Below are 22439 nucleotides of genomic sequence, written 5' to 3' on the forward strand. Positions count from 1 at the left end.
GAAGGTATGGGATGTCAAGGTGCAGTGTTGTTGGTGATGGTGCAAACATGTTCTCCATAGTGGATACTGAGGGATTAAGTGCATAGTGTTATTTGAGTTAGGTGAATTATGACTTTAGCCTATTGGCTTTGACGTGGTCTAATATCATTCTGCTTTCCAAGTAGTAGAGGCCTATGCTTGAGCAACTCCATATTCTAAACTCCAGCCATCTTCTGAGCCTCTGTGGGTGAGAGGTAATATTTTATATTACCTGTGTTGTCCACCAGTAGTGAACCAGACAGGACCGGTTCTTATCGAGTGGAATATGCTCTCTTCATGCCGAGTCAGAGCAAAACGCTTGGCCAGCTGCTTGTTGTGCTCTTGGTACGAGGTGGTACAGGAATCCCATGAGAACTGTAGGCGGAGTTAGCTAGAAACTTCGATGGAGAGCTGCATTCTATATTAGAGAAAGGGGGTCCGAGAGAGGGAAAGATTCTGAGATTCTGAGATGGTGAGATGGTGAGATGCTGGTCTGGTGTTTTGGCAGTCTGATGATACATCACGGTGCAGACGTGCAGTCGTGTTTGTGCAACAGAGAGTCCGGACCTAACCAGAGAGGGAAAGAGAGAAGGACCCTTGTATTGTGAAATGTGGTTTCTTTCTGGAACCTGAGAAAGGATGTGGTAAGTAATGACCTGGGAACTGACAGAAGCACCAAAACATACGGAGAAGTAGGTCATTACAATTTGGCGTAGTCGGTGGCAGGATATGAACGTTGATTTAAAAGGGGAAAATATTGTTGGTTTTTTTTGCAATTGAAAGCAGACTCTCAGATATCAGTTGATTTATTTGCATGGCGGTAGCCCATATAGTGTTCTGGCTCATGAGTGAGCTAATTGTGTTGGGTTGAATGAGAATTGCTGTGTGTTTAAATGTGTTTTGTATAAAGGGCTTGTGAATAGCTTTTTTACGTTAGGCAGAAAGGGCGGGATCCCTTTACAGTGTTCAGTAAAACGAAATGCATTTAAAATGTGCTGAGGTGCAACATGAATGTAACATCTCAGAATATAACCCTGAAAAGTGGGATGACATTTCAGACAGAGATAGTGGGGTTATTTTTAATGTGTTGTTTAACATGCATTCACAATTTGAGCATTTGCAAAAAGAGCTGAAGGATATGTTAATTGATGTCCAGTGTGAAAATATTCCTTTGAAAACAGAATTAAATGTGCATGATTTACATGTGAAAAATGTTACAGAAAATCTAGTCAGGTTGCCAGTTGCACAGGCTGTTTTAATTATTTTATTCCAGAGAAAAATTTCAGTCAGGAAGGAATGTGCAAAACGATAAGAAGACTCGTGTTTTAGAATTAACGATCAGCGGTTGTGGAGATAAATCAGACCTATCAGTGCACAATACATTTTGCTTTAAAATAAAAATGCAAGCATATGATTTTGAAAGTGTACAACAGCGAATTGTGTATGGCTGGCTACTTCCAGGTTTTAAAAATGTATTTTGTGATTTTAACCAAAAGCAATGTGCACCTTTTAGCAGGGAAGAAAGAAGTCAAATGCCAATAACTCTGTGCTTTTGCACACTAAAAGATACTGGACAGAACAGCGTGAGAGAAAAGGTGATTTGCTTATGGGAGATTGCACTAGTAGTAAAATGGCCCATATAGGCAGAAAAGCAGTTGGGTAGGATTTCACAGAAGCAGGGTTGGTGACCCCAACAACTAATGTTTAAATGATTGTATGTAGCTGCATTCTATATTAGAGAAAGGGGGTCCGAGAGAGGGAGAGATTCTGAGATTCTGAGATTCTGAGATGGTGAGATGCTGGTCTGGTGTTTTGGCAGTCTGATGATACATCACGGTGCAGACGTGCAGTCGTATTTGTGCAACAGAGAGTCCGGACCCAACCAGAGAGGGAAAGAGAGACGGACCCTTCTTTAGATGACAAGACGCCTAAGATTATGGTGAGGTGTTCCATGTGTACTTATGGTATCTAACTATGTCTTTTATTTTCAGGTTCTATGTATATGTATGTGCTGGTGACTGCTATAAATGACTGCTATAAATGTTCACTGTGATATTTAGTTATTTCTTTCTTTTGTCATCCTATTATCATGTAATAAAGAAACCCTAGAGCATATCATTTATTTGCATTCCTTGTGAGGGAAGGTCGGGACCCTTTTTTTACCAAGTACTTACAGAGGGATGGGCGATTCCCCTCTAATGGGTAATTGTTGATACGGAAGAGAAATCGACTCCCATCAGGGATGTCTAAATTCTAATTATTCTATCCAATACATTGCTAGGAGGAGCATGCTTTGTGTACCCTCTCGGATAGGGGAGGTGTTGTAATTTGCTGTGTACCCTCTCGGCTGAGGAGGTGTTGTGACTTGTTATTTGCGAGCTCCTCGGCAATGGTCTTATATGTTTTCAGTGTTTATTCCTTTCTTGGGTAAGTATTGTGAAATGTGGTGTCTTTCTGGAACCTGAGAAAGGATGTGTTAAGTAATGACCTGGTGACTGACAGAAGCACCAAAACATACGGAGAAGTAGGTCATTACAGCCTCCCACATATTTTTGCCATCACATGCATATAGCATTTTCCCCTAGTGTGCTATTCATTCAATACAACCATCGGTCATACTAAGAAATATTTTAAATCCCAGTGGCTGATTATAATATCAATATGGTGACTTCAACTCTTGCTCTAGTGATCGTTAGTCCATGCCTTCCAGTCCAGGCTGTTGTTTAAGAGCCTTAACAATACCTTCAGTTGGAGTCATGTCGTACAACATTCAAACCAATTGACAAATGTATCTAAAACAACTCATAAAGGGAAAGTCTAGCTCTCGTTTTATTTCCTGATGATAGTGAGATTCTAGTATCGCTTTTTGGGGGCCCTGTGATCTCTACAGCCGTAGGTTTTGCCCTCGGGTTCTTCCTACTTGTTAACGTACTCAGCCAAGTCTTTCCTTGTTCGTTAAACTCTTCACATTAACAAACCCACTATGCGAGTTATGAGGTTTAGAACACATTGAACCCAGTTGTTTCCACCTGATTTGAGCAGAATAATAAACCACAGAAATATTCTATAGAAATGTGTATAAAGTTACACAGGCACATGTGGCTGCCTAGCTCCCTTTTCCTCTTTCCACCCCTCAAACCTTCAGTAAGGCAGGATTTTGCATGTTTTAGCAACTGGTCTCCTCAGTAAAACAGCATATTTGCTCTCCAGCAGCTGAATGTATGTTTCAGTTGACAATGCACTCCTCAGTCAAATTTCAAGACACCAGTTGGGATGTAAGATGGGTAGCAGCTAGGTACAGGAAACAAGCAGACACCTTGATGTTTTGCAGCTGGATTTATTCAGCTTCGTGTAAGTATGCACTAGTAGAAATATATACAGAAGAACCCCAACAGGAGCACAAGCTAATAGACCAGGTCTAACTGCCTTGTAACAGCTGTATAGAAACGCCATCCCGTAGTGTACCATGATATCATAGGAGAGCTGAATGTTAGAACACGGCAAGACCCTCACCTCATGGATATGTCCCTGTAAACAATCAAATCCTGGCACAAGAATTATGTTTTAAAGAAAAGTATCATCCTGAAAGTAATCGTGTCTCACACACCTTTTCGATCACCAGAATTTGCAATGATGCTTTTGGATCTCCCTCTGATCTGATCTAGTGTTCAGTTGAAATAGGGTGAATTGAGGGAGATTACAATAACATGCAATGTTCTGATATAAGGGAATTTTCTTTAGGGACTTGGGGTTGCTATTAAACTGATGAACACAAAGGCACTGAGTCAGCTAATCCTTTACAGACTTTCCAGCCTATAAAAATGTATGCCCACATTTACTAATATTTCATGCAAGTAGCACAGCAACAAAAGTTCATGCACTGCGAGAAAGTGAGAGAGCATGACACCACCATATCTACTAAGATTTAGCGCTGTTGCTGTCATTCCCTGTGCTGGCACACTTTCTTGCTGCTTAGCGTCATACATACCTTTATACCATAGTGCAAAGGTGTCTGTCTGAGTCTAGCATACATTTTGTACTGCACGGATGTACTTCCAGTACAAAATACAATGCTTAGACTAACTTTAAAAATGTTTCCACTTTGTATGTGTGTTGTACAGTACAGAACACATGGAAAGGTGAAACATTATGGGGGAAGTGTTTTTTTCAACTTTTTACCTGAAAGAGGCATAAATGTTTGTCATAAAGCCCTGTCTACATATAGCAAGGCTTTGTATAATAACCCATGCATGGTTCAATAGGAATGCCTATGTATCAGCCATGGGATGCCCCTTAGCATAAAGGTGCACAAATTATACAAAGCAGTCTTTACTTTACATTAGGGCTACTTTAGGTAAATTACAAATTAAAACTTTGCACCAGTTTGCATCACGTTTGGTCACTTTGTACCACCATGAAGTGTTGATACATTTTGACCGTAGAAAATAACCATGTCGATGCTTGTTCATGTATTTTTTACTGAATATATAAAGGACTTGTTTGGTTTAATGTCAGTTGGATGAATGTTGTACTAAGTTAGCATTTGCTAAACAAGGACTTAACAAAGCTCAAATGAAGAATAAAAAAAAAAAATCCTCTGCACGCTAAGATGGAATACAGGTACAAAAGTTGCACTAATGTGTCATTCGTGATAGCCATTAACGAGCATGTATGCTTTTTTCACCTGCTGAGCTAAAAATAAAAACATATATACTTAGTGCCTTAGAACTCTCCAGGCTCAGCATTTGCAGTCTAGAGAGATAGTCTTACCACTGATACAGGATTTGACAAGGGAAGAGGTCACAGAATGGACTGGGAGCACCAACAGTACAAGTGATACTGAAAGAGGAAGCAGACTGACATTAGGAGCCCTCCCTTGCCCAAAGTGTAGGAGAAGTGGAGGCCCTGATCGGGATACATAAAACATTGCTGATCAGGTGATTTCACACCAAGATATTGCTCTATGAAAGCAAATAAACCAGTACAACTACAAAACTCCTTCACACAGATCTACCTGCACTTATCAACGTGTTGTCATCAAGGCTCCTCTCTGCCACAGCCATTATAACATAGACAGTAACAGGTTAGAAAAATAGGAGTGCTGGGACTTCAAGAGAGAATGGAAAACACTAGAGGAGAAGTCCTGAACAATGGTATTACCAGAGATTGGTGTAACCCACACAAGAAAACCTCTATCAATTAGCAGAGACAGAAATGTAAAAGGAGCCGATCATGGTAGATGAGGTGACGAATACTAAGAATTTTAACAATGAATGAAAGGGGGCAAATATAAAAGCAAGGCCTACTTTCCTCACTGAGACTTGCTATTGTTAGTCTCTTTTAGCCGGTGGCCTGAGAAGATCACAATACCGCAATTCTGTAAGTGAAGATATTTCAGGTATTACTAATGAATCTTCTTAATTTTGGACTAATACCTTTAAGTTACTCAGGAGTGCACTGATCACATGACAAAATTCTTCTCATGTACCAATTATAGATTTGTTCCATCTTGTTGAACCCTTTTTACTGTGGCTTACTATAGCAACTGCTCATGTACAGCAAATTGAAGACCAACCATTTAGGAACTGTGAGGTATTAGCTTTTGTAACATCTACTTGGGAAAGGCTTCTGGTGAAACTAGTCTTTTTGCAGTCTTATTATGTACAGACTCTATGTTGTGGGCCTTTGCTATAACCCCCATGGACCTCCTATTCAGACAGCTTATTGAAGCTAAATCTTTTCTTCCATGCTGGTTTCCCTAAACAATACGATTTCCAAAAAGAGAAACAGTACTTTTCCTTGATGTTTTGGATCATTTTTTAAAATCTAATGTACATTTTGTGCTTAATGTATTCTACTTTAAGCACAGCAGTCTAATCCAATGCTGCTTTCATTCTATGTTGTAATGGGCAGACTACAACAATGAAGTCAGCAACTATAAGATGATTAGTAATGAATAGCAATTAACAGCTACAGTATTTGTGCAGCATTTTATATGGTTTAGAATTGGGAACAACTCATCAGTAACTGGGTTCAGAACTGGACACAGCACTCTAGATTTGAGTACAATATAAATTACAATCCCAAGATTGAACACAATTCAGTTATCTTCTTAAGTATTCTACACATTTGATGCATTACCAGTGATTTATACTCTATGGAGTACTAAACAAATCTCCTTTTCTGCTGGTAATATATCACCCTCTTCACCAAATGATTTCTCTAAGTCTCCCAGTGGCCATGTCATTTTATTTTCCCATTTTGAAGGCCTGCAAATTGAGAATCCAAAAAGGCTGACACTAAGGGAGGCTAGTAGTGCTTTTATCTATATTATAACAAAAACAACAGTGTCTCAACTGGTAGTCATTAGCAAGGGAAATTACAAAAAGGGTATAAATCAAGTGAGGGAGGAGGAGAAAAGAAAGGGAGACCACGAGCAGGTTTGTACAATATAAGGTGTTATTTGTAAGTAGTTGTATCAGTACTACAGTACGCTTTTACTTAAAGTAACCCTAACAACCAAGTGTGTACCGAACTGCTAGTGTTGGTGAACGATGCAGTGACACAAAGGTGATCCAACAGTGTGAACGGCGAAAAAAACAGTAAAAATAAGTCGTTATGAGGTTAATGATACAAGACAGATCAACGTAAGTCAAGTATTATGATGGGGGTGTGGCCAAGAAGGCCATCATGGTGGCCGTGCATTGCTGAGGTTCTTTGGCCGGCGCTCCGTCCAGCCATTCCACGGCGTCGGACTTAGCCAATTTCCACAGCTTCTACTGCCGGAGCCCCCACTGACTCCGGTGGCGCAGGGCCGGCACTGCCACGAAGTGCAGTTCGGGCCGAAAATCGGAGCGGACAGTGTCCCCAGCGCCGCGGCGACAACATGGCGGCCGCGCACCCCTTGGCCCGACGTCCGGAGGTTGGGACGTTCTGGTTGCGGCACACCTGACGGGGCTAGCTCGGAACCCTGCAATCCTTGGCCGCGCGGACATCGCGGCTCCCCTGTCATCGGCGGCGGACCTGGGTGTGAGTGGCACTGCTCCACACCATAGACCAGCGGACGAGTCCTGACAGCCCCCGCCATTTGAGACACAGCAGGAGGTGCCCGGCGAGTGTCCCGGCTCACGCGCGGCTGGAAAGGGCCGCGAATGCGCGGCGCGCTGTCGGGAGATGGCTGAGGGGCACAGATCGGCCTTCTGCCCACACCACGAGACACGGAGACGGAGGGGTGGTGCTGGGAGCAGCGGGCCTATACAGACTGTGAGTAGGGGAGGGCCCCCCCCTGGGGGTTGATGTAAGCCAGAGGGGGGCAAAGTACACCTGCCCAACACTAAGGCCCCAGCAGTTTCACGCCTGACCTTAAAATGACGGCTTAGCTCGCTGCCGATCACCCAGTCAGGGCTCCATCGTCTCCCCGGCAGCTCACCATCAAGTAGGCACGCCCAAAGAGACTGAAGAGGATCGGTCCCAGCAGTGTGTTCACCCTACTCGTAGCTGGAGCCATTGCGTACAGGAGAGGGGCTGCATTGACCCCCTAGCCGACAGGATCTTGTGGGGTTAATTTCTGGCGCTCGGCGCAGAGCGGGGGTGAGAAGCGGTGGCCATCCCCAGATCCCCGTCCCCGGATCCCGCAGTTAAGACGCCGGAGCGGGCCCCTCCACTGACAGCGGCACCTGGGGTCCAGAACCATCCGTATCTTAGGTCAGAGGACGGAGCCACCCTGTACAACGCCTACCTGACCTTTGCAGCACGCGACCCCAGCACCGCGCGGCTTATTTCAATCGCGCAATGGGGAAACCTAGGCATACACAGACCACTGTGGTTCCAGAGACTGCGCCAGAAAATATGCCACATCACCAGAAGGGTGCCGCATCTTCTGCGTCCCCCCCAGACCAGTCAATCTTGGTCAAGCTAGACCGCGTCCTTGCCGCCATCGAACAATCCCGCGTATCTATGGAGGAACGTCTGGGCGCTCTAGCCACGGACCTCAGCCTTGTCAAAGATGACCACCGGAAACTGGCGGATAAGGTCGCCGACGGGAGGAGGATCATGGCGGATCTGCAACCGATGGTGAAAGACCACCAGCAGACGATCGGTGATGTACTGACTCGCCTGTCCACCATAGAGGAGCGCATGGTTGACCTGGAGGGGTGTTCTCGGCACTGCAACATCCTGGTTCTAGGCCTGCCAGAGGGAGTGGAAGGGCAAGACCCGGTGGGCCACATGGAAGCATGGGCGAAATCCTTCACCCCGGAAGCGGACCGGTCTGCGTTCTTCTGCATTGAGCGCGCCCACCGAGTGCCAGCGCGTCAGCCGCCTCCCGGAGCGCCGCTGCGCCCGATGTTGGCTAAATTCCTGCATTTCAAGGACTGGGAGGCAGTGCTCAGGGCCGCAAGATGATCTGATCCCCTCCGAGTCAATGACAAACAAGTAATGGTCTTCCCGGACTTCGCCAGGGCAGTGCAGCAACAGAGGTCGCTCTTCCTGGAAGTGAAGTGGCGCCTCAGGGCAAATGACATTCAATACTCCCTGCTGTTCCCTGCCAGGCTGCGCATCATTTACAAGGACTCCACATTGTTCTTCACGTGTGCAGAGGAGGCGAGGGATTGGGCGGAGGTGCACTGCCCATGAATGCCGAGGCCTGGGCCAGAACCTGGACAGCGACGCAGGGCGCCACGGCCCAAGAAACACAGTCAAACCAGGAGACGCACTGACAGACCACCTCGAGCGTGCAGCCTCACAATCGACTCTCCGGACCTGGAACGCATAATGCTCAGTCTCATCGCTGCAAGCCTCGCCACGGTCAGACGACCTGAATGGGGCCCCACGACTATTCTCTTCTGCAGGAGAGGACGACAGCGACGGTACATCATCCAAGGGAGACTCGGTTACCCTGCCTCGAGTGACTCCCCAGACAGCAGATCTCATCAGTTAATGGGACACACGGACATACTAGAGGATGTCTATCAGCCCCACAGCGCCTCTGATCACTAGCAATACACATACACAGAGAGGGCCTCACCCTCCCTGGGTAAGCCAGGGTACCCCTACACGAATGAAACTCGCTTCGGGCACGCCCACTACTTTGCTATACACCTCTCAGAGGTCCCTGACGCGCATTAATCCTACATAGCCCGCCATGGACCACCCTCGCATGCACACACCACCACTCCATGGATGTTAATAGTTCATTGATGCTCTCCTCATTCCGGAGGGCTAGTTTGAACGTATCGCTCTCGGCGGTAGGTCCCCTGTATTTGGATAGTTTCCCGACCCCAGTTCTTAGTTCACTTACCCTGATACCCATGACCTCACACGACCTCCTATGTGCTGGGCAGGGGCATACACCCACAACCTTATACAGCTTTGCGCGGCTCACCCAGCGTACAGAGAAGGGAGTCCCCACTCCAACTGCCGCTGCGCGGTGTTTCGTTAGGACATTGCCTCTACTATGGCGCATGCAGATGTGAAGTTTCTAACCCTAAATGTGCGGGGGATGCACACGGCCAGGAAGCGCTATGCGATATATGCGTATATTAAGCGACAGCAAGCGCAGATTATAACCCTTCAGGAGACACATGTCACCGGGGAGGAACTGGGTAGACTCCAGAAGAAATGGCGCGGCATGCTCTGCGGTACCACGTACTCCACCTTCGCAAGAGGCACACTAATCTGGATTCGGTCTGTAGTCTCCTTCCGTGAACTTAGCAGGCGGGTGGACCCCGAGGGCCGCTATGCCCTCCTGGAGGGGCTGTTAGACAGTCAACCCATCTTAGTGGGCAGCATCTACTCCCCGAACACGGATCAAACACCGTTCTGGGCTACCCTGATGAACACCTTAGCAGGATACACACAGACCCCATGGATACTGGGAGGGGATTACAACTGTTCCTTAGACTTGGCATTGGATAGGTCCCCCCCCCTCAACGTTCCCTGGCCCCCGCACACACAGCCGCCTTCCGGGCCTGGGTGGCTCACTGGTCCCTCACGGATGCTTGGCGCCATGTTCACCCGACCACCAAATTATACTCTTTCCATTCGATACCACACAACTTACGGGTCCGGCTGGACCGTTTTTTATGTGCACAATCTCTCTTGCCGCGCATTACACACACTGATTATTTGGGCAGGGTTGTGTCGGATCATGACGCGCACACAGTATCCCTCTCGTGGCGCCCACCCACACCGCCGATCCCTACATGCCACATCCCCAGGGACTGCCTTCTGGATCCGGTATTCAAAAACGAACAGACAGACACCATTCGCCACTACTTTGCAGAAAACGGGGGCACCGCGGCGTCTCAGTCCCTAGAATGGGATGCTTTTCAAATGGTTTTACGGGGGGCGTGCATCTGGCAAATCACAGGAGTGAAACAGACCTTAGAGAGGGCGGTGCACTCGGCGGAACAGCTAGTAGCGCACTTATCTAAAGCAGATGATAGTCAGGGGATTCTCCCCACACAACTGGCGGAAGCCAAAACCAAATATGAAGAGGCCTGTGCAGACCTCCGGCGCTATAACATTCGTGCATACACTACTAGAGCCCACAAGGAGGGAGACCGCGCTGGCGCTCTGCTTGCATGGCTCCTCCATCAGGACACTCAAATGCCGCCGATCACGGGCATCCACAGCGCCACAGGGGGTATAGTTTACACACAAGCGGATATTGTGTCTACCTTTTATGACTACTACACACTGTTATACAGGGAGCCAACCCAGGATAGGGGGATCCATATCCAGCACCTGATGCTCTCATCCAACTTACGGACGAGGAGCGCACTTCACTCGATGTTACGATTACGGCGGCAGAGATCAAACTCGCCATACGCCGTCTGGCTGGCAACAAAGCACAGGGCCATGACGGTTTTCCGGTAGGCGCTCGAGCCCCCATCTTGATACGGTCTTCCAGTAGGCGCTCGAGATAGGACTACTTCCCCAATCCATGCGGGAATCCCTCCTGGTGACGTTCCCCAAACCGGAACGGGACCCGCTGCTTTGCACTTCCTATCGGCCTATCACCCTGCTGACCACGGACTGCAAAATCCTAGGGCGAATACTGGCAGACAGACTGGCAGATCTTCTTCCCCGGTTGATCCACCCGGATCAGAGTGGATTCGTCCCCGGGAGAAACACCTCTCAGAATCTGCGCCGATTGTTCCAGGTTCAGGATGGGGTCCGAGATCGGTTCCCGCGGGCAGTCTGTCTAATCCTGGACCTCGAGAAGGCGTTTGATACCCTGGCATGGCAAGATCTCTTCGAGGTCCTGCGGAAGGTGGGTGTAGGACCGCACTTTGTCGCATGTACGCGGTTATTATATTCCGACATCTCCACTAGGGTACGAATAGGCCGCTCGGTCTCCCCTCCCATACCAATAACGGGTGGGACATGTCAGGGTTGCCCCCTGTCCCCCGTCATTTTTTCCATAGCTATAGAGCCGCTGGCGGCCCGACTACGGGAGGTGGGCCACCACTGGGGGATCCCAATAGGGGAACACATGCACTGCGTTTCCCTCTTTGTGGATGACCTCTTCATCTATGTCAGGGACTTCGCTGCAGACCTTACAACTATATGGACCACGCTCTCGGACTTCGAAAGGGCTGCAGGGCTGCGAGAGAACTGGGAGAAATCCTCTCTCTACCCTTTGCACCCGAACCTCCAACCCCGAGAAGTTCGTCTGGGGGAAGCCTCTCTAACATGGACGGGGGACCCCCCGCGATACTTGGGTATCCGACTCTACCATGAGCCCAAGGACCTCTTGGAGGGAAATCATGTCCGTGTCCTTCGGAGCCTTAAGAGTCAAATAGGCTTCTGGAGAACTCTACCCTTGGCCCCCATCGGGAGGGTAGCCCTGTCCAAAATGATTATGGTGCCCAGGCTCCTTTACTACTTTGCTAATATCCCAGTACTCCCCCAGAGGTCCTTCTTTCGAGAGTTGAACTCGTTACTCATATCTCTGGTCTGGGGCCGTGGCCGCAGCAGAGTGGGCCTGTCGATCCTCCAGCTGCCTCGCGACGAGTGGGGGCTGGGTGCCCCGTCCTTTGAAGCCTACTTTCTGGCAGCGCAGCTACAGTGGCTATCTCGCTGGATGGAGCAGCGGCAATTGGGTGAAACTGAAACCCTGGTTGGGCGGCTGACGGTCCCGGAGCTGACGTGCCTACTACTCCCGGGTACACGGCACACACCCGACTTATCCAATGCTGGTCCAGGTCACTAGATCCTGCATGATGCGAGTCCACTGCATGTCCAAGGGGCGCCAGTGTATTCTCCACTACCCCTTCTGGCGGGCCTCCCAAAAGGGAGCGAATTCTACACCCCGAGGGAACTCCAAGTCTGGACGGGACCTCCAGCTCACTGAGATGGAGGCCTTATTTACCGAGGGTCAACTGGCCTCATTCGCGGTAATGGCCGAGGATAGAGGGCTCCCAGCTGTCCAATTCCTGCTACATCAGCGGCTGGTGGCAGACTGTAGACGCACGTGGGATCTTCGAAGCGGAGAACCCGCCACTCCCCCGGTCTTGCACACAATCCTCCACATGGGGGCGGGCAGACACCATATCACCTGGATTTACAAGTCCCTCATTGAACTCACCCAGGTATCCCTATCGACTCTACGGCCCCGTTGGGAGGAGGATATAGGACACAACCTTCATGATGGGGAATGGCGGAAGGCCCTAGAACACCATAAAAAGATTTCTCGCAACCAACGCTTCAAAAATGTTCAATTCAACATTTTGCACCGCGCTAACCTCACACCGGCACGACTCAAACGTTTTTACCCGACCTCCCACTTTGAATGCCCCCGCTGTAATACACCAGACAATTCACATGTTTTGAAAATGCCCCAGACTACACACCCTCTGGGCGACGGTCCATGCCACGCTGCGCGCAGTTACTGGCCTCGTGGATCTTAATACATGGGAAGCTTGTGCCCTAGGCGTTTTCAAGCGTAATATGCGCAAGAAGGTATAAACCACATTTGCACTCCTGGCCATATTGTTAGCTAAACGTAGCATAGCGATGCATTGGCGCGTGACGGAGGGTCCCCCTCTGGCAGTTTGGTGGGGGGCAGTGAAGAAATGGGCGGCAGCCGAGGAAGACCTTATTCGCTCAGAGGAGGCCCGCGGCATACGTCGGCGACCAATCTCCCTGGAGTGGGCGACACTCCTTCACGCTTTTCAGCAAGCGCACACAGCAAGTACTGCCCCAGCACAGGACACCCGGATGTCACCGGGCTCCCACGATGCCACGCCAGTCTGTGCGCGATCCCCCCTCACCCCAGCAGCCCCCATTAGGCTCCCATTCTGACGGTGCGACTTTACCTTGCAGATAACACATAATCCGAACTCAGTGAAACTGACAAGCAACACTTCCAGTTTGACTCCTCATCATGTACGACCCCACGCAGGCCCCCCTCCTCCTCCCACCCTGTATTTTTCCCTTGGTTTAGAGGCCTATGGCCCCAGTTAGAACTTGGATTATCATTTCACGGCACCAGTCACGAGAGGAATGGACATGGAGACTGCTGTATAAGTCACTGAACTCTGGTTCCTATCCCACCAATTGTATCCTTAACACCTCCCGATACACCGGGTGAGGCTGATAGGGAGGTTCCCCCTCTTCCTCATCTCCAAACTCCACTCCAGGATAAGTTCCTCCACTACCATTATTTATACTATCAACTCTCACTCAGTATAATGTCTCGCAGATACCAATGCTTGCTGTATGTCATACCTGAAATGTAAAATCCAATAAAAAGGTTTTACAAAAAAAAAGTCAAGTATTACGATTTAAAGTGAATTGATTGACCCCATAAACACCACAGTTTGCGCTGAGTAGTTGACAGCATTTTTGACCTGTTCAATTCCAGGTCATCTTCAGGCCGATGGTTACAAAATCACATATAATGCTGAAAGGATAATGCTGCAGTAAACCAGACAAGGGTGAGGTCTTGCGAATCAGGCAAAGTGGAGCAACTGTGAGCACTCCGACGGGTCATATGATGTTCCGAGGTTGTAAAAGAAGGCCTGAATACATGGATTGCAGTAGTCCTGGTGGTGTTCAATTAAATAGAGGAGGCAGGCTGGACCTGGGTGCTGGAGTAACGCTATTCAGCGCGGAGGTTAATGAATCAAGGGGCAGGCAGGGAAATTTGCCGCTGCACAGGAAGTCGAGTTGGACGAGTGAAGCGTCCGGATTCGCAGCCAAGAGTTATCTATACTATAACCAGAGAAAACTTTTATTAGCTGGTGCACTAGATGAATAATTTAGTTCTACCAACAACAACACCCAAGAGTATATCATCTGAAAACCTTCAAAGAGTTTGTTAGGAATAGGGATTCTGGTTGGCAGGGGTATGCACATTGTTCAAGCAGGAACCTCAAATGATAGTCGGAGAAAGTCATAACACACCCTAAATTGTCCTGTGCTCATCCCCTGGTAGCTTGGCACAGAGCATTCAGGCCTGAGTTAAGAGGCAATGTGTAAAGTATTTGTGCAACACTTCAAACAGTGATGCTCTGACTCTGGTTGGCAGTGGTAGCAGTGGTAATGTGCTTAGAGTCCTAAAGCCAACAAAAACGAAATATGAAAAACGGGAAGAGGAAGGCAAAAAGTTTGAAGGTGACCCTGCAGAAAGGAACATTTCCAGCAGAGTTCATCATTGACAACATAGTGCTCTCATCTCTCATCTCTTTACGTCCTCTGACATCAACACCCTTCTAAAAAGACTTTAACACATTTCTGTAAAACCATGTGAACACCCATGCACCAATTAAAAAAACAATTGAAATCCTTCAGTAAACTGATACTCCAAAGACTTTGTTGACAACAAATGAACCACCAGCATTAAGGGAAGAAAAAAAGCAAAACCCTGAATAATCTCATGCTACTAAAGTCCATCTGAGCAACACATAGACAACTCATTACATCAGCTAAAGCAAAATATCATACCAGGACTCTAGTGCTGCCACAAAAAGCAGAAAAGAGAGTCAATTACTGTACCAACTCCTTGCCTGGCCTTCCTATCCTAAGTTCTATAGATAAGTGCAATGCCATGAATCTCTTCTTCATTGAAAAAATACAGAGGATCCAACAGTTTAGTTAGAACATCAAGCCTACTTCCCTCTTTACAGACACAATCCTACATTGTATTGTATTGTATTGTAATTGCATTTATATAGCACTTACTACCCCTGACGAGGCGTGAAAGCGCTTTTTTGGCGAATAGCACGCTACTCCGTGACCCATAGAGGATTAGTGTTGAATTAGTATAGTGAAACATGCAAGTACATTTTAAGTGGTGGATAGGTTAGTCAGTTATTTGGTTTTGGAATGATAGCAGAAGGATAGAGGCGGACAAAGGTTTGTATTTATATAGAACTTGTTGACGCACGCTATTCAGGAAGCCTACAAAGGATTAGTGGTGAATTAATATGGTGAAATATGAAGTAATTTCAGTGGTGGATATTAGTCAGTTACTTGGAGTGAGAAGGATAGCGGAGGGATAACAGGGTAAGAAAGATTTGCATTCATATAGCACTTGTTACCCCTGATGGGTGTTGAAGCGCTTTTCTGGCGAGTAGCACGCCACTCCGGAACCCATAAAGGATTACTGTTGAAAATTAGTATAGTAAAAAATATGAAGTAATTTGAGTAGTGGATATGTTATTCAGTTATTTGGGTAGTATATTAGTATAGTTTAATATGGAATTTGAGAAGTGAACATGTTAGTCTTTTAATTTCGATTGAAAAGGATAGTGGAGGGATAAAAGAGTGAAGGATTTATTTTTTTAGGTCTTAGCAGTAGGAGGAGGCTTTTGGATGAGTAAAAAGGAGTTTTGGAGGGGAGGACTCAGAGGGAAGAGTTTAGAAAGGTTTGTTTTAGGGAATCGGTATAGTAAAAGAGGTGTCAGATGATGCAAGGAGGGGGAGAGTAGGAGAGAGTCTAGAAAGGGTTATTTTGGCAATCATAGTAGTGGTATGGGGTTTGGGATCATTGAGAGAGTGGATCTAGAGGATATATTGATAGATGTATAGGATGAGAGATAGGGTAGTGCATTGGAAGGAGTAGTAGAAGAAGTTTGAGATGAGCCAGAAGGTTGGGCTAGAGGATATATTGAGCGAAGTATAGGCTGAGAAATAGGGTAGTGCATTGGAAATGCTAAATTAGAAGAAAGTGATAAATATATAGATCCATAATTACATTGAAAGTATATAGATACATAAAGGAGGTAAGTATATGTAGGTATATGTAGATTAAAGATATTGATAGAGGCCCAGGATGAGAAATAGGGTAGTGCATTGAATATGCTTTTTCAGGATAAAAATAACCGACACACAGATCAAAGTACATGGAAGGTACATAGATGCACCATGGATGTACATGTAGACCAAAGATGATTTTTATTTATTTATTATTAGTATTATTTTTTCTCTCAACAACATAATTATTTTACTGACGCGAACACACGCACGCCGCCGCGCTTCCTGTTTCCTTGTGGCCACGCCCATGCGTGCAACGCTGGACCCTCGCTAGGTGCCGGAGCCAGGAGTCGGAGCTTCAATGCGAACCCGCGGGGGATTTTGGAAGGGATTTGAAGGAGTGCATCTGTCGCCTTCTGGGGTTCGATGCCTGCTCGATCCCGCTTGGTCCCGCTGATGAGACTCTAGGACCAGCGCCTGCGGCAACGAACTGTTGGGACGTCGGGACGTTGGTTTCCTTCCGCGAGGTAAGGCGCGCTGGGCAGGGCTGGGCTGGGCTCTACCCAGCTCGCGCTCGCACCACTTCCTCCCTCTACGCCTGCTCACCTGCCGCTGCCGCTGCTACGCCGAACTCTGTGCCTCTCAGCTAGCTGCTGGCCTCACTGCATTATTTAACAAAAAAAAAAAAGGCAAAGCCGAGCGGGACGAACTTGACTCTGACTCTCTTGGCCACGGAGCTTGCAATCCCTCGCTATCCCTTGCACTTGAGAAACCGGGCACTGGTGTAGCGGAGTTTGAGGAAAGGCTGAGCCAAGTAAGATCATTGGCAGAGCCAAAGTGAGACCATTCAGCGTAACTTTTTGGTCACTCCTCCATAACTTCTTCTTTCAGTCAATGTGCAAGAAGTTCCTTTTGAATAACTGCGAAATCCAGCGCATAGTCCTGAGTATCTAATATATCGGCAGCTCACGTTTGATAATCCGAATTCTCAGATGGCGACAAGAGCAAGGGGCAAGCAGTCCAAGCCAGAGCTGGGGAGGGAGCTGTTAAAACTGCCAATACCGACTAGATCCCCACCAGCTGCAAAAGGAGAGAAAAAAACCAGAAGGAAGAATCAACAAAAGGAAGCCCTTAAACAGAAAGCAATGGAATCTGCTGAGCCATATAGAAAAAATAAATATAATGTTCTAAGAAAACAGGTCGAAGAAGATAATGATGACAATGAAGAAAACTATCAAGAGGAGGGCGAAGAAGATGAAGATGTAGAGAGCTTGACCCTATCTGAACTATCAGCAGAATTGAGCTTGCTTGCTGTTGGCGACAAAGGAGAGGAGGATGGGAAAGACAAGGGAACAAGGGCGGACCAGGGGGATAAAGTTATGGACAAAATGGTCAAGGCTGCTAACATGCCTCCTACTATTCGCCCTGAGAGTCAATCTAACCCCAAGCAATACCCTCTTTTTTCAAAACTCCTTCTCCAGCAGGGGCAACTTTCGAGCACTCCTACACGGGGGGAGCTGAAACAAGGGAGTGCAAGCGGCGCTTCAGAGCATGATGTCTCCAACGCTGGAGGAAAGACAACCAGCCCTACAACACATAAGACACCGATGACAATACCCGAAGTGGCGGCAGGTTTAGAAGACGCAGTATTATCCACGCCAACGGTATCAACTAGGGCCTCCCCCTGCACCGCCGCCCTCCCCTCCCACCCTCCGATACAGCCGGCTACAAGCCCAAGCAACAAGCAAAACACGAAAGCTCCAAGTCAAGACCTAAGTCTAGAAGCCTCCCTGATCTCCCAGGAGAATGGTTTGCTTTCTATCCCGAGCGCTACAAAAGCGAATACGATTGAAGATATACTAGCGACTATCCTTCAGGAAATAAGAGACTTTAAATTCTCCCAGGCTCAGGAAATCTCACTCTTGCACAGCAGGCTTACGAAGATGGAGGAGTGTCTTGGCAGTATCCCCCTGAGAGTTTCTGAGGCTGAAGTCCGGATATCATCCTTAGAGGGCCCTCTGACAGCAATACAGAAAAACCTTTCAGTGGCCAATAGAGAGAAATCTCAATTAGAGGTAAAGCTGCAGGACCTTGAGAATTATAATAGGAGGTCTAATCTACGACTAGTAGGCATACCAGAGCGGCTTGAAGATAAGGATGTAGTTAGATGGTCAGAGTCTCTACTGAAAAAAGCCATTCCTGAGCTCCAAGGCGACCTGACTATTACAAGGGCGCCAGAGTCCCTGCACATAAACCTAATAACTTGAAATACCCCCGCACAATCCTGCTCAATTTCTCAGACCTTAGGGTAAAAGAAAAAATGTTAAACACCGCATTCTCTAAAAGAACTTTCAACGTGGAGGGGGTGAATAATTTTTGAATCTTTGCTGACATGTCGGCAGCATCTGCCCACAGACGCAGGGACTTTGTTAAACTCATTGACTCCTTTAAGAGCAAGGGAGCTCAAGCCATGATAGTGCAGCAATCGAAACTCAAAGTCCTGGCCAAAGGGAAATTTTTTATCTTTTCGGTCTTGCATGAAGCCCAGACTTTCCTTGATGGCCTCGGGGTATAATACGTTGCTGAATCCACTATCACTCAACGGCGGGCCTATGATAGAGACAGGAAGCACATAAGGATGCAACAAGATGGCATCCAAAAAGAAGAAATATCAGAGAAGGACGGAAGTGGGTCACTGGGGGTCTCCGTCCACTCAAGGGGGGAGGGAATGGGGTGAAGGGGGGTGTCGCAAGGGGAAAAAAGAGAGTTCAAACGTGAAAAATTATTTGTTTTCTCACACTGACACAATTACGGTACGAGCAATGCTATATTTAAGAGGCTTTTTTTTTTTTCTTTCTTGCACAAAAAGGGTAACCTAACTCTGATACCTCGCACTCGCCACTTTCAAGAGCAACCAATAGGATTTGCATCCTGGCTTTGCTGTCATTTTATACCTGCACAGCGCACTGGCAGTTTTGCACAGGGAGAGGCCAAGAGCACCATGTACCACTGTTATCTTTTAACCATGCTGATCTATCTGCTTAATCATTTATCTACATGACCTCTATACTATTGGATACCTGCTCTGCTCTTAGCCAACTCGCATGGAATATGATAAGATTTTATAAGTGCGCTGTTCACTTGCGCTTTTTGCACAAGGGGGGGTATAATCCCTCAAGTTTAGCTGCTATTGTACAATTTTGCTGCTTATTTGCATATTTCCACAGAGAAAGGCAGTCCCTCTATGATTATTTGTTGATACTATATATTTATGCTGCTTACTATTATTCTTCTATATACTTGTGCTGCTTTCTGCTTATCCACAAAGGAGAAGATAAGATTACATAATGTGTTGCTTATTTGCGTGTTTTGCACAAGGGGGGTACAACTCTTTAAGCTCTGCTGCTACTCTACAATCTCGCTGCTCTTTTGCATATTTGCACAGAGAAATTCAGCCTCTCTATGTTTATCTGCTATTATTTATATACGCTGCTGATTGCACATTCGTACAAGCCGAGGGTTTTTTTCTTTTTTTCTAATTACCCCAGGACAAATTAATTTTTATATTTCTTTTATCGGTTTGGCTCTGTTTACGGGCTCTCCAGTATCTTGAAGAACAAATAGCATGGTGAAGTTTATCTCTTTCAACGCAAATGGCTTGAATAACGCTCGCAAAAGGAATGCCATGAGTGCTGGCTAAAAAACCTCATTCCAGACGTCATTTATTTGCAAGAAACCCACCATAGAGATCAGGCTGAGTCAGATAAACTCTTCAAAAGCTGGGCGGGCCACAAGATATCTTCAACTGCTGGATTGGCTCAGAGAGGAGTTTCCATATTAATAGGCAGACATGTAGGTTTTCTTCTGGAAGGGACGTTTATAGACCCCAGAGGCAGATGGGCAGTTGCACATGGTAAATTAAACAATGTTAATGTCATTCTTGCCACAATTTATGCACCAATCTTGGACGACCCTCAGCCAATCCTACAGTTAAAGCAGGCAATAACAGGTCTCTCTGGGCCAATAATTTGGGAGGGAGACTTTAATTTACTACAAAACTCTCGATTGGACTCCTCCAAGAAAGATCGCCGACAGAACAAACCCCAAGTTGCCTTGGCTGTCCAAAGTTGTAAAACAGACCTTGACGTTATCGACCATTGGCGAATTTTAAACCCCATTAAGTGAGAATATACATGCTACTCAGTAAAATACAATTCCGCATCAAGGCTAGATTTTTTTCTATCATCCCACGATCTAGAGCTATACAACTTTGCCCATCTACCTAACGCTTTTTCAGATCACGTGGCACTTTGCATGGAGGTTAATCTGGGGGCTCATGAAGCAAGGCCTCCAAGAAGATGGTTTTTCAACAAACTTAACCTCCGAGACCCGCAATGGTGCACAGATATTGAAGAAAAGATAGAGCAGTTTTTTGCACAAAATAGAGGTACAGCCCCATTAAATACAACCTGGGATGCATTTAAAGCCACTCTGCGGGGGCTAATTACATCTACAGAAATACCTAAGCAGAAGGCAAGAAGGGAGGAGAAAACCAAACTTCAAACTGAACTCTCTCAGGCAACCCAAGAGCACTATAGGGTCAGATCTACGATCTCTGGGCATAAACTCTCCGAGGCAAAGCGCAAGATGAAGGATGTATATTATGACCTGGGCGAGACAAACAGTAATCTTTATGCCCAAAAGATATACGAGGAGAGCGAATATACAGGAAAGCTCCTGGCCTGGCAAACCAAAGAAAAGCAGGTCCGAAATAGAATAGACCCAATTAACAGACCCCATTACTAAAGTACAAGCTAAGACCACCACTTCCATCTGTGAGTTGTTTCTGAAAAATTTCGAGGGGGTATATCAAGCAATTGAGGGGGCTACACCCGACTCCATTGTGGAATTCCTACAGCCACTTGCAATACCTAAACTAGACGCTGAGGGTAAGAATTACCTCATACAGGATTTCACATTACTATAACTAGATGAAGTGATAGAGTCCTTCCCCAATGGTAAGGCCAATGGCGATGATGGCCTTCCTATTGAATTTTTAAAAAAATTTGGAGGAACTCTGCGCAAAGAACTTTTGATACTAGTTAATCATCTACTTCAAGGAGGTCCCCCACCGGACTCTTTTCATTCATCGGTGGTGGTTAGTATTTCAAAAAAAGGAAAGGACAAGGAAAATATAAATTCATACCGACCGATAAGTCTCCTGAATACAGACTATAACATTTTTACAAAACTTTTAGCAAACCGATTAAATAAAATAGTAGGATCACTGGTAGCCCACGATCAGTATGGTGTTATTGCAGGCAGGCATCTCCATTCCAACACTACATTTTTATTGGAGGCACTAGATTATTTTAAAATTAACAAGGGAAAGGCTTAAATTTGGTTTTTAGATGCGGAGAAAGCCTTCGATCTAGTGTCTTGGGACTGCCTGTTTGCAATTTTGCACAGTTTTGATTTCCAGATTGTTTTTATCTCTCTTTTACAACAACTCTATATGAATTCTAGGGCACAGATTATCGTCAATAATACTAATATTGGGTCCTGCCAGGTTACTAGAGGTACGCGACAAGGATGTCCTCTGTCGCCAATTTTATTTGCACTATTTATTGAACCTCTGGCGATTGCTATTATGAATATTAAGACCGAGACTGCCCCAGTAGCAGGAATGACAAACATAAAATTATATGCGGATGATATTGCCCTTTTCTTAGACTCTAAACCCTCAAGTCAACTGAAGATTTTAAAAATCTTCTCTGACTTTCAAAAACTAGGGGGTTATAAAATTAATGTTAACAAAACGGAAATTATTTTAGCCAACTGCACTGTAGACACTTTAGTACCAGAATTCAGGCAGACATACAACACGGATCCAAAGAGATACCTGGGAATATATATATCGGATAGTCTGGACGACCTTTTCTCACTTAATTTTCTACCTCTATTAAAAAAGGTGGGTTCGCTTTTAGATCGCTGGAATTTGCTACCCTTGTCTCTAATGGGACGGGCAGCGCTAGTTCGTATGTCGGTACGCACAGCTGTCCGGGACATCCATGGGCAACTGTGCGGCACCTGTGTACGCTAACGCATTCATGCAATACTTTGAAAACAACCACATCCTGAACCAGACCCAGTGGATGCTGCATGCCAAAATGTTTCTGAGGTATATAGACGATATTTTCGTCATATGGCATGGAGAT

This window comes from Lissotriton helveticus, chromosome 1_1 (assembly GCF_964261635.1).
Source record: "Lissotriton helveticus chromosome 1_1, aLisHel1.1, whole genome shotgun sequence".
NCBI lineage: Eukaryota > Metazoa > Chordata > Amphibia > Caudata > Salamandridae > Lissotriton > Lissotriton helveticus.